Genomic DNA, 12,190 nt, shown 5'->3' with positions numbered 1-12,190 from the left:
AATGGAAAAACTTAGAAAAAATCATATTAAGTGAAGTAAGCCAGACTCAAAAGAACATAGGCTCAATGGTTTCCCTCATTTGTCATAATCAGTAGAAACCTTGTGCTTTCCTAGCAGAGATTGCAATAGAGCATAACCTAGATACATAAGGCCATATAGTATGACGCTAAATGAAAGGACTTCTAGGATACAGAAACAAAAGCCATATAATGAGTGATTGTTATCCTTAATGTTCTATGTTTTCTCTCATCTCTTTTCCTATCCCTTAGTTATCTCATAGTGTTACAGTATTTCACTTTGTTATCTGATATATTGGATATATGCGTATTTGGTTATTTGAAATTGGATAGGAAAGGGGGAAAACAAGATGAGGGTGGGGGGAGGGAAATGGGGACCATGTCATGAGAAAGGGTATCAATGTATGTGAAGTAATATACCTTCCATCTGGCGAATGTAATGTAACCCTTCTATTAATTACAATAAAAAAATATGGAAAAAGAAAATGTTGGAGGGAAATGAGGACAAAAACATGAGAAGGGGTAGCAATGATTATTAAGTAATGCACCTTCTATCTGGCAAATATAATGTAACCCTTCTATTAATTATAATAAAAAAAGAAAATATTGTTAAAAATTTTTAAACTGCTAAGCTGACATGTTGATTTGCACCTGTAATCCTAGCTACTCAGGAGATTGAGATCTGAAGATCGCAGTTCAAAGCTAGCCCAGGCAAGAAAGTCCTTCAGGAATCTTATTTCCAATTAACTACCAGAAAACCAGAAGTGGTACTGTGGCTCGAGGGGTAGGGTAGTAACCTTGAGCTGAAGAGTTCAGAGATAGTGCCCAGACCCAGAGTTCAAGTCCCATTATCAACCAAAAAAAAAAAAAAAGAGGAAAAAGCTCAAAAATAACAGCCAGAAGAGTGAATAGAACATATCATTTCAAAAGAGTAACAGTAAACCCTACAGCTAAACAAAAGAAATAGAAAGTAGAAGAAGATAAACGCTGGGAGGAAAATACATAAAATTCAGGCTCCGTGAACACATTGTGAAGGCACAGCAAAGACAAATTCCAGCAAACAAAAGCTGAGAGAACTTATAACCAACATTAGGACATTTTTAGGCAAATGATCCCAAATGAAAACACAGTCAAGCAAGAAGGAAAAACAGCACCATAACTGTAGAATAAATAGATAAATCTTATATTAATATATTAACTGATAAAGCGATACTACCTAGTGAGACTGAAATACACAGAATTAATGGAAGTAAAGTGTTTTAAGATTCCTGCACTATAAGGTAGATGATAATAAAATAGTAACATGTGTTGCAATCTCCAGTGTAATCATTGTGCTCACATCAGCAGTACTTACACCAAAATTGGACCAATAAAACCCAGAGAAAATTAGCATGGCCCTTGTGTAAGAGATTATACATACAGATTATAATGTAATTACTAAAGAATAATTTTAAAACATATAAATAACCAAGAAGTAGATTACAGGTACACAAATTTTATTAAATGCACGGTTAATCCAAGGAAGGAAAGAAAGGAGAAACAAATTAACAACAATCACATGGAAATAAATAGTAAACTATACGATAAAGGATTACTATCACTAAAATGTTATGAAAGTCTCCTATTTAAAAGAAAAACAAAAAATATGACAGGTGCTGGGGGTTTAGGCCTGTAATCCTAGCCACTTGGGAGGATGAGATCTGAAGATCACAGCTCAAAGCCATCAGGGATAGAAAAGTTTATGAGACTTGTATGTCTCATTAACCAGCAGAAAGCTAGAAGTGGAGGTGTGCCTCAAGTGGTAGAGTGCCAGCTTTGAGTGAAAAAGTCAAGTGAGATCATGAGGCCCTGAGTTCAAGCCACAATTGTGAGACACAAAAAAAATATGAACTGAATTAAAAAAAGATCAAATCCAATTATACATTATTTATAAGCAATACTTCTTAAACGTAAAGATACAGAAAATAAGCTATATGGCGGTTTTAAAACAGCCACTTCTGTCAGAAGGATTAAGTCTCTCCCCTCCTCAATCTGATCAGGCTTGTACTTTCCTCAGCCCACAGAAGCAATGCTGTGTGACTCTGGTCATGAGATTATACACAGCTTGTGATGGATGCCATGTCTGGTGAAAGTCACTCTTGGCACTCTGAGCCACTGTGTGGGAAGTCTACTGAGACTGCCATGCTGTCAGGAATCTATATGGAATCACAAATCTACATGGAAAGACCATGCCAGCAGTTTCAAATCACCAGGCCAGGTACCACACATGAAAATGAAGAAGTCTGCAATGATTCTTCTAGCCCCAATCTTCCAAGTGTTTATATTCAAGATTTCACACAACATAGAGAAGTACTATAAGATCCCTTTTTACGTTCTGTCTAAATTCTTCACTCACAAAACATAAAAGCATACTAAAATTATTTGTCAGTCATGTTACTTGAGCTCTGGCCTGGGTGCTGTCCCTGAGCTCTTCTGCTCAAGGCTACTGCCCAACCCCTGGAGCCCCAGCGCCACTTTTGCTTTTCTACTAGTTAACTGGAGAAAAGAGTCTCGTGGACTTTAGTGCCAGGCTGACTTTGAACAGAGATTCTCAGATCTCAGCCTCCTGAGTAGCTAGGATTACAGGTGTGAGCCACCATGCCCCGCTCATAGTAAAGTTATTATTGGTTTATGGCCTTATATTGCAGTGGCTCATTGTGAAGCAACAGAAAACTGAAAAAGTTGGAACTAAAAGACTAGAAAAAATACACCTAACAAACATAAATCAAGAAAGTAGGTAGGTGTTGCAAGATATGCTTTTAATTACGATACTTAGAAAAATCAAAGCCAGCCTGGGCTATTTAGTGAACCCTATCTTGGAAGGAAGAAAGGAAAGAAGGGTGGGCAGGAGGGAGGGTGGGAAAGAAAAAGAAAAAGAGAAAGAAGGTGAGAGAAGAAGAAAGAAAGTGAAGGAAGGAAGGAAAGAAGGAAGAGAGGGAACATTTGTAGTAATTAATACACACCTAGGACTCTCCTAGCAGAGGACTATAATAGCTCAAAACCTAGAGACATAAGGCCATATAGGATGAGGCTAAATGAAAGGATCTCTAGGATATAGAAACAAGAGCTTTATGTTATGTGATTGTTGTTCTTAATGTACTATGTTATTTCTCTTCTCTTTTGTTGCCCTTATGGTTAATCTCATGTTGTTACTATATCTGACTTTGTTCCCTGGTATATTGTACATAAGTTTATCTGTTTATTTGAAATAGGAAAGGGAAGGGGGGAAACAAGATGATTAGGAGGGGATGGAGGGAAGGAAACGGGGACAAAAACATGAGAAGGGGTATCAATGTGTGAGAAGTAACGCACCCTCTATCTGGCAAATATAACTATAACCTCTCTATACATTACAATAAAAAAAGAAGGAAGAGAGGGAAGGACGGAGGGAGGAGGGAAGGAAAGAAAAAGGAAGGGAGTGAGAGTTAGCAGTTAATTAGACAAGTATCAGAGTAAACAAACACAAATAGTATTACTGAATGACACAGCAATTCTAAATTTGTATATACATGATAACATAGTCTCAAAATATATAAAGTAAACACACAGAACTAAGGGAGGAATGCAGAGACATACAAGTAGAGTGGAGACTTTAACATACTTTATAAATATTGAAGGACTAAAATCATTCAGAGTATATTCTGATGCCAGTAAAGTTGAGCAAGAAGTCCAAACCAGAAAAGTAATGAGAAAATCTCCTGTTTGGAAATTAAGAAAAATACACTTTTCTAAGTAGGTATAGGTCAGAGTTTTAAAATCATATTAAACCTTCAAATTTCTAATCAACAATTAGGTAGACAATAGATGAGAGAGAGAGGGAAAGGGGGGGTAAGTCACTGAATGAGTGGGAAATATATATGTTATATATAATATTATCTATACTGCATATATAAACAGAGAACCAGAGAAAAAGAGAAATTAGAAAATGTTTCATTTTGTTTGCAGTACTAGGCTGGAACCACAACCTCATACATGCTAGACAAGCACTCTATCTGAGCAACAGCAACTCAACCCCAAAACTATGTTGAGCTGAATGCCAATAAAAATAAAAATACCAAAATTTTTGGATGCACTACACCTACAAAAATCTTTAAAAAAAAAAAAACAAACACTTTTTTTTTCCACATCAGGGGTTTAAACTCAAGGCTTGTAGACTGGCATTTTACCATTTGAGCCACACTTTCAGACCTGCTTTTTGTGTTTGAGAAATGTATTCTGGGAACCTTTCCTGCTCAGGCTTGCCTCAAACCACAATCCTCGAGTTCATCTCTTGAGTAGCTAGGATTATGGATGTGAGCCCCTGGATCCCAACTTTAAAACCACTGCTTAACTAAAACTGGCAAAGATGGGGAGGCACTGGAACTCTCGTAAATTCTAATAAACTGCTGGTGGATATGTAAATTAACCCAACAGCTTATTACATAAAACTGTATATGTACATATAGCCTATCAGTTACACTTATTATACCCAGCAAAAATGAACCATGTGTTTGCACCAAAAATGTGACAAGAATCCTCATAGTAACTTTATTTATAATAACCAGAAAAGAGACACAGCATAAGTGTCCTTGAACAGTAGAATGAATTGCGGTGTACATATGAGAAAATTGGACGAGGGAAACTAGAGAGATTAGTAGGGCTGGGAGAGATGAGGGAGAATGACGGAAAGAGTGACAGTGATCAAGATGCATTATGCTCATAAATTGACATGTTAAATTGAAATCCCTTTATATGACTACTTTAACTTTTAATTTAAAAAAAAAGAATAGATTTATAAATTGTAAGGTTTATTCATGCAATTGACTGCCCACCCCACCATGAGCTACCGATGAGAAGCAATGAGCTACTGATACATATAACATAGATGAATCTAGTAATAAAATACTAATTTATATAGAATACATACTTATAGACTGTCAAACCAATCTATAGTGACCTAAATTGGAAGTGTTCCATGCCTTAATTCAGATGCGGTTGCATAGTGAATACCTTGTAGAAAATTAATCAAGCAGTACACTTAAAATTTGTGTGCTTTATTACTAAATATAATGTACTTTAACACAGCAACAACAAAGTTCCTGCCAAAGCTGGTGGAGTGACTCAAGGGGGAAGATCACCTGCTGAGCCCCTGAGTTCAAACCCAAGTACAAAAGAAAGAGAGAAGGGGAGGAGAGAAAGAGAGAGGGAGAGAGGGAGGGAGGAAGGAAAAGGAAATTGAAAGAAAAGAAAAGCAATAATAATAAACACAAAAATTAAGCTATTGGAGAAAAAAAGGAGATAGAAGAATAAAGCTCCCTATGCAGAAGGCTGAGGTCTAAGGATTGTAGTTTAAAGCCAGTCTGAGCAGGAAAGTCTCTGAGATCCTTCAATTAGTCAGCAAAAGCCAGAAGTGGTGTGGCTCAAGTGGTAGTATGCCAGCTATGAGCAAAATAAACTAAGGGAGAGCCTGAGACTGTGAGTTCAAGCACTAGTACCAGAATAAAAGTAGGGGAGGGGGCCAGAAGCATGGCCTAGTGGTAGAGTGCTTGCCTCTTCTGAACGAAGCCCTGGGTTCAATTTTGAGGTACCATATGCACAGAAAAAGGCAAAAGTGGCACTGTGGTTCAAGTGGTAGGGCACTAGTCTTGAGCAAAAAGTGTCCAAGGACGGTGTCCAGGCCCTGAGTTCAAGCCCCAGGCAAAAAAAAAAAATGGGGGAGGCTTTAAACATATAGACAATACATACACTCTTTTGTATGTGTCAAATACTATATTAAGTACTAATAAACATATCACTTTAGTAAAAAAATGAATTATTCAAACATTTACAACCTATGTGTTGAACTTAGGAAGAATTTTAAAGTAAAATGAATGTAAACAATTCTCACCAATATTTAAATACAGAAAGACAATTGCATTCATTTAATAAGGGCCCTCCTAGCACCACGCTGATTGTACCTTCAAGAGACCACTTTGCATGAGGTAGAACAATAATCATGACAGGCATTATTGAGTATAAACTATTTGTTGGACACTGTTGTGAATGCTTTACATGCATTTAATTGTCATATAACCCTATGAGGCCAGGACTGTTATCACCCCAATTTAACAGATGGGGAAACACACACAGGGAGTTCAAGTGATTTGCCTGTGGCCTCACAGCAGGCAAGCAGTAGAGCCAGCATTTGAAGCCTGGTTTTGAATTGCAGTCTGCTTTCTGAGCCTCTGCTCCACTCTGCATCTTATAAGGAGCACAAGTCCCATTTCTGGAAGTTCTTAACCATAGCCCAGACCTCTGCGGAAGCCTGGAATGCAGCTACAGAGTGTCACCTACACCAGCTTCATAGACAAGGGCGTTGTGATGCAGCTGTAATTACAGTGACAGTGAATTACATTGTCATTACCACCAATAACAATACTCATTAGGCCCACACAGTATTATATTATACAGTAGATTAAAAAGCCATCGTGATTGAATAGTTAGCATGTGACTTAAATTCCAGATCTTCAGAGAGATAACCTGGATGAATTAGCCTCTCTCTGAACTTTCTCCATTCTTTTCCCCAGCATTTGGAACTACCACTTCATACAATGCTGTACATGTATTCCTAAGTTAAGGCTCTAGTTGGATAGGATGTCCTTGATTCATTGTCTTCTTGTGCTGCAAATTAATGAGACATGGCGAATGCTGTGTGAGTATCTGAGCAGTGAGAATCTACATAGCAAAACCACAAAGATGAGTTCAACGCCTGAGTTGTTTGTAAATGCTCTCCGCTGCCCCCATGACCACACCCACCACATCCACTGCTATGTTCCAATGATTCGGAAAAAGCATAAGTATTCACTAAGTATCAAATTCTTACTGAAAGCATGAAGGCTAGCTCATTCTTGCACATTGTGGAGGATGTACATTCAATTCATTCTCATCTCTGCAGGAGGTCTCCTTTGCACTTGGAATGGCTCGATGTACTTATCAGCTTGTGGGGGTCTAGGTGATTAAATGAATGAATATACAGCAGTGTGGCAAAGAACTGGCTTGAGACAGAACCCTTGAGCAGAAGTCCACACCTGTACTTGTGGTGGTAGACTGTGGTATAATCTTGGATCTCCCATAATTACCCACAGGTTGGAGGTGTGAGCGCAAGCCTACAGCACTCTTGGAAGGTGACAGAAACTGTAGAAAGTGGAGCCTAGTAGAAGGAAGATAGGTCACTGGGGCATGCCCTTTCTCCTCTCTGCCTCCCAGGACACAAGTGATTTTTCTCTGCCCCTCACTCTCTGACATTCTACTTTTCACAGGCTCTAAAACAATGGAGTCAAATGTTTATAAACTGTAACCTCTGGAATCATGAGCCAAAATAGATATCTCCTCCTTCAAGTTGATTATCTAAGGTGTTTTATCACTGAAACAGGAAGCTAACACGGCTATCTGTAGGATTAGCAGTAAGCAGCTCTTACGACATTTGAGGGAGAAATATATCTTCAGTATGAGTGAGAGCTTTCTTCCTTTGCTCAGCTGAGTTCACCACAAGCCAGGTGCTGGTAGCTCACGTCTATAATCCTACCTTCTCAAGAGGCTGAGAACTGATCATGGTTCAAAGCCAGCCTGGGCAGGAAAGTCTATGAGACTCTTATCTCCAATAAACTACTCAGAAAAAGCCAGAAACGGTGCTGTGGTCCACATGTAGAGCATTAGCCTTGTGCAAAGGTAGCTCAGGGAGAGTACCCAGGCCAGTGAGTTTAAGCCTCAGGGCCAGTACACATGTGCATGCACACGTGCTCATGCACACATACACACGCTCACCACAGCCTGCCTGCAAGGCCAGGCAACCAAAGTTCTCTGTTCAGGGGAGGAAGAGGTGGTCTTTCCTTGGTTTCCCTTATTCTGCTTGTCCCTTGCTTTTTTTGGAGAATTATGCTTATGGTACTGGGGAAATCATGTGTTGTTCATTTTTAAGTATGGACTATGAAGCGTTAGTGAGCTCTTCTGGAGTAGCCCTTGGATGAAATATTGGGCTTTATTTCCTTCTTCAAGAGTCTCTCCTGCCTTCCATCCCATTCCAAGCCTTTCTTTAAACCCAAAGCTTCCACTGGTCTGATCTCCTGTTCTCCCTACCCACACTTTTCTTTCTGGTCTGCAGAAGAGAAAGACAAAAACTTGATCCCAGGGGCAAAAAAAAACTTATAAACCAACCACAGAGCCAGCCAAGGAGAACAGCCCTGGAACAAAGTGTTTCTCAGAGACTGTCCAAACTTGATGCTCTGGTCAGATATGTCTCCCAGATCCTTTTGGGCATGGCAAGTCAAGTCATCTGGCCTTAGGGCATTCTGATGCCTGGCACAGGGCATCAGTAGCAAAGTCCTGAACTTCTGTCTCCTCCAGGTCACCATCCCCTATGCTAAGTAGCCCAGGTGGGGCTTGTGGAAGTTGGAGAACTAAGGAAATATCACCTTGACTGTGACCCTGACGACTCAGACTCTAAAACTCAGGATCTAGAAAACCTCCTGGTCTTCTAGATGGATTTATTTATCTATAACATTCTGAGTGTGCTTTTCTCCTCGTCCAGGTATTTCTGGCATGCCCTAGTTTCTCAGGATTAATCTCAACACGTGCGCGCACACACACACACACACACACACACACACACACACACCTCTTTTTCTCAACCCCTGCACTTCTTTATGTCTCTTCACATGACCCTGCCTCTCTGTGTCTTTTCTGTCCCTAGGGCCTCCTCCTCCACCCTCCCTCGAGGGACTCTGGGAAATGCCTGAGTGCGTTGTGTGTTACACCACTGCTTTCATCCCGATCCAGGTGGCTCCAATCCAGTACAGGATTTACACTGCCCTGACCCTGAGCCGTCAAGAAGGAACAGCCAGATTAATGGGGTGGGCGGGCTGGGGTAATAATCGTTTGTTTGATGTGACAAGCCTGATAGGCGTTGATTTACTTACAGACTGATGGGCTTTTAATTGAGCACCTCCATCCCAGTCACATCAAAGGCAGGGGAAGTTGACAAGGGGCCCCTTTCACAAGGGCTCTAGTGACTGACAGGCCCCCTCGGTTAAGGTTCCCTCTAGCTCCGGATTGGCCCAGGCCGCCCTTCCCTGGCCCTCTGGCAAAGTAACACATTTTCTGTGTAACTCCAAAATGGCCTTTTGTCTGCTGCCAAGGAAGGCAGGCCTTGCTCGGAAGGCCAAGCGCCTCACAGAAGGGCAAAGAACATGGAAAAAGGGACAATAAGCCATCCAGACAGAGGTCTAGGAGGTGGGCCTTTTCCAGGCCCTCCAGCAAACAGCTGTCCTCCTAGGCTGCTCTGGCTCCTTCCACAATGATCTCCTTCGCTGCACACTGCCTCTTTTAAAAGTCTTCATTTTGCTTAACCTACCCCAGCTTTCAGGCCCCAGGCTTCTCCTCCTCTTTCTCCTCCCACTTCCTCCTTCCTCCTTGCTCCAGAAGAAAGACTGGAATAAGTGAAGTTGCTCTGTCCGGTGTTAACACCTGTGTCTGGCCCCGCCCAGGCTACAGGCTGGGAGGCCTTCAGACCAAGCACCCTTGAACTTGGAGGCCACGTCTGGCTGGCAGGAAGAATCCTCATTCCTCTAGGTGACACTACAGGTATCCCCTTATCTGCCCTCTTATTTCCTTTCCACAGTCTCAGTGATCTGTTGCCACCCTCCCTCCGAAAGTATTAAGTGGAAAAGTCCAGAAATTAACAATTCATAAGATTGAAATAACTTTTACTACTGTGTATTGCTACTGTTCTATGAGTTATTAGCTATTGCCGTTCATCTATTATATACCTAATTTATTAAACTCTTTCAATACATAGGCATGCACAGGAAATAACATAGGATGCATAGGATTTAGGACCATCTGGAATTTCAGGCACCCACTGAGGCGGGGGCCGGGGGGGGGGGACTTGGAATGAATTCTCCATGGATAAAGGGTGTCACTGTACAATGAAGGGGATTACAAACAACTGCACCTAAGCTAGGGATTCCGGATAGTAAAATGTCTGTCCCGTTTTTAGAAGATCAGATTTTATTCTGTCTGAATGTTTTGACACAGTCATTATCAGGAGAAAAAAGCTATGACCCAAACTCTCCTGCTGGATACCCCCAACCCCACCCCGGGTCCCAGCCAGATCTGAGCTCCACATAAAATGTACTCAGTGGCTCCTGAGACCGTGGTCAAGACTTACCCAGCTGTTCCTCTCTGTTCTCCGTAGGAACTTGTTCAAGCACACAAACTAGTACTTAGCTAGAAACACAGTGATAACAACTCATATTTGCATAGCACTATTTCATTTGGAAAACCCTTGCCCAGGTGTTCTCTTAATTAATCTTTTAGCAACCATATGAGGTAGGTCAGTGTGATGTCATTATGAGACCCATTAGCCAGGTTTAGACTTTATAAACTCAGAAGACAATGCATGCCAAAGATGCGAAACTGGGTTTCAAACCTGGAGATCCTCCCTTTACATTAGCTGGCTCCTTCTTCCCTTACTCTTCCAGTACCCCAAAGACTAATGCCTCATAACTTGACTTGCTTGCTCTGAGGAGTGAGCCCAAGAGCTCAAACATACTCTACCACTAAGCTGCAATCCCAGCCTGTCTCTTTCCGTGTGTGTTGTCTCATTCCGCGTGTGCACATACCCGTAAGTACTGGGGCTTGAAACTGAGGGCTTGGGCAATGACTCCTAGTTTTTTCACTCCAAGCTGACACTCTACCTCTTAAGCCACAGCTCCACTTCTAGCTTCTTGGTGGTTAATTGGAAATAATTCTCTTGGACTCTCTCGGAGACTAGCTTCAAGCATTCAAATCCTTCGGTCTCAGCCTCCTAAGTAGCTTGGTTAGCGGTGTGAGTTCCAGTGCACAGCTTTATTTCATTCTTTTTAAATCTGCATTTTCTAACTCCAAATAGTCATTGGTTCATTTCCTGCCCTCTTTTCCTCTCTGCAGGTCTTCACTTAACTCTCCATGGTCTTGGCTTGAGTGTACGAGAATATTGCTTCCAGCCCCAACTTTGAGGATGTCCCTTTTCCTCTATCCCAAAGATCACTCTTGGCTGAGAACACCTACCACCAGTTTTCCTCTGCCATCATATGACAAATGCAGTAGATGAAGCCCTTGAGCTTGGTTCTCTGTTGTCAAGGTTGGCCACAGGCTATTGTTTGAAAATCTACCTGTTGTAATTCTCTTCAAGCCAATAAAACAGGGCTCCTTTGACCCATGGAAAGGGCATTTCCTGCCCTAGTACCAACACTTGGGAAAATTAATCTTTCATTTTTCTGCTCTGACCTCTTGCATCACATTTTCACTGACAGACAATCATCCTGAGATGTTCCCATTTGTTTACATGTTGGTCTCCTCATTGGAAAGTCAGAACCTGTAGGACTAGTACTTATCTTTTCAGCTTCTGGCCCCAGGACTCCAACAATCTGGAGTGTCGTGGTCGTGGGGTCACACAGACTAGTGTCACAATCACAGCTCCATCGTTTGCCGTCTACGGCCTCTGGACAAGCCATTCTTGCATTCCTGTACTTTCATCCCTCGTGACATATTTCAACCAATTCACAATGCAAATGTTATTTTAGGTCCAACCAAGAAAGGAAAAAAATGCTACTCAATAATCTTTGACACAAGCTTTTTTAAAATAAAAAAAAATCACTGTTTAAAAAAAGTGAAAACTGCATATTGGAATTGATTAACTATGTGTATGTGATAAACTCAGTGAGAATAGTAGCTGTGTGTGAGACAGGCTGGCAGTGACAGCAATCACTGTCATGGTTCTATTCTCTCCCAAGAACCCTGCCATGAGTGAGCTAGTCCTTATTTTACAGATGAGGAAACAGAAATGCAGAGTGATGAAGCATCCTGACCAAACTCTCACAGCCAGTAAGTTGTCAGCAGGCATTTAAACCTGCCTTTGAGGTGCAATAATCTATAGTTATTACAATAGCTGGCAGCCGCCCACCAAGCTACCGGGGGAGTTTGGAGCTAGGTTTTGTTCTCAATTGCATTAGCTTTCTTTAATCTAAGTTTCTTTTCCCCCTCTGGTATAATTACTCTCCTTTGCCCTCCCCTCCTCCATTGTGCTCAACTCTGATCTTTATACTTACTTTTCTCTTAATGGCTCCAGGTTTTACTTT

At 41.2% G+C, this 12,190-nt stretch overlaps 1 non-coding gene across 1 annotated transcript; it reads left to right on the top strand.

Annotated features, from left to right (window-relative positions):
• Positions 1-1,348: 1,348 nt before the first annotated feature.
• On the top strand, positions 1,349-1,456 carry LOC150049117 (U6 spliceosomal RNA). Its single transcript, XR_016539066.1, has one exon. It is a non-coding gene; the product is annotated as a U6 spliceosomal RNA (small nuclear RNA).
• Positions 1,457-12,190: the final 10,734 nt, after the last annotated feature.

This window comes from Megascapheus bottae, chromosome 20 (genome assembly GCF_031878675.1).
Source record: "Megascapheus bottae isolate mThoBot1 chromosome 20, mThoBot2.hap1, whole genome shotgun sequence".
Classification (NCBI taxonomy): domain Eukaryota; kingdom Metazoa; phylum Chordata; class Mammalia; order Rodentia; family Geomyidae; genus Megascapheus; species Megascapheus bottae.
Note: the sequence above shows the minus strand (reverse complement) of the source record. Positions and strands in the feature narration are given on the sequence as shown.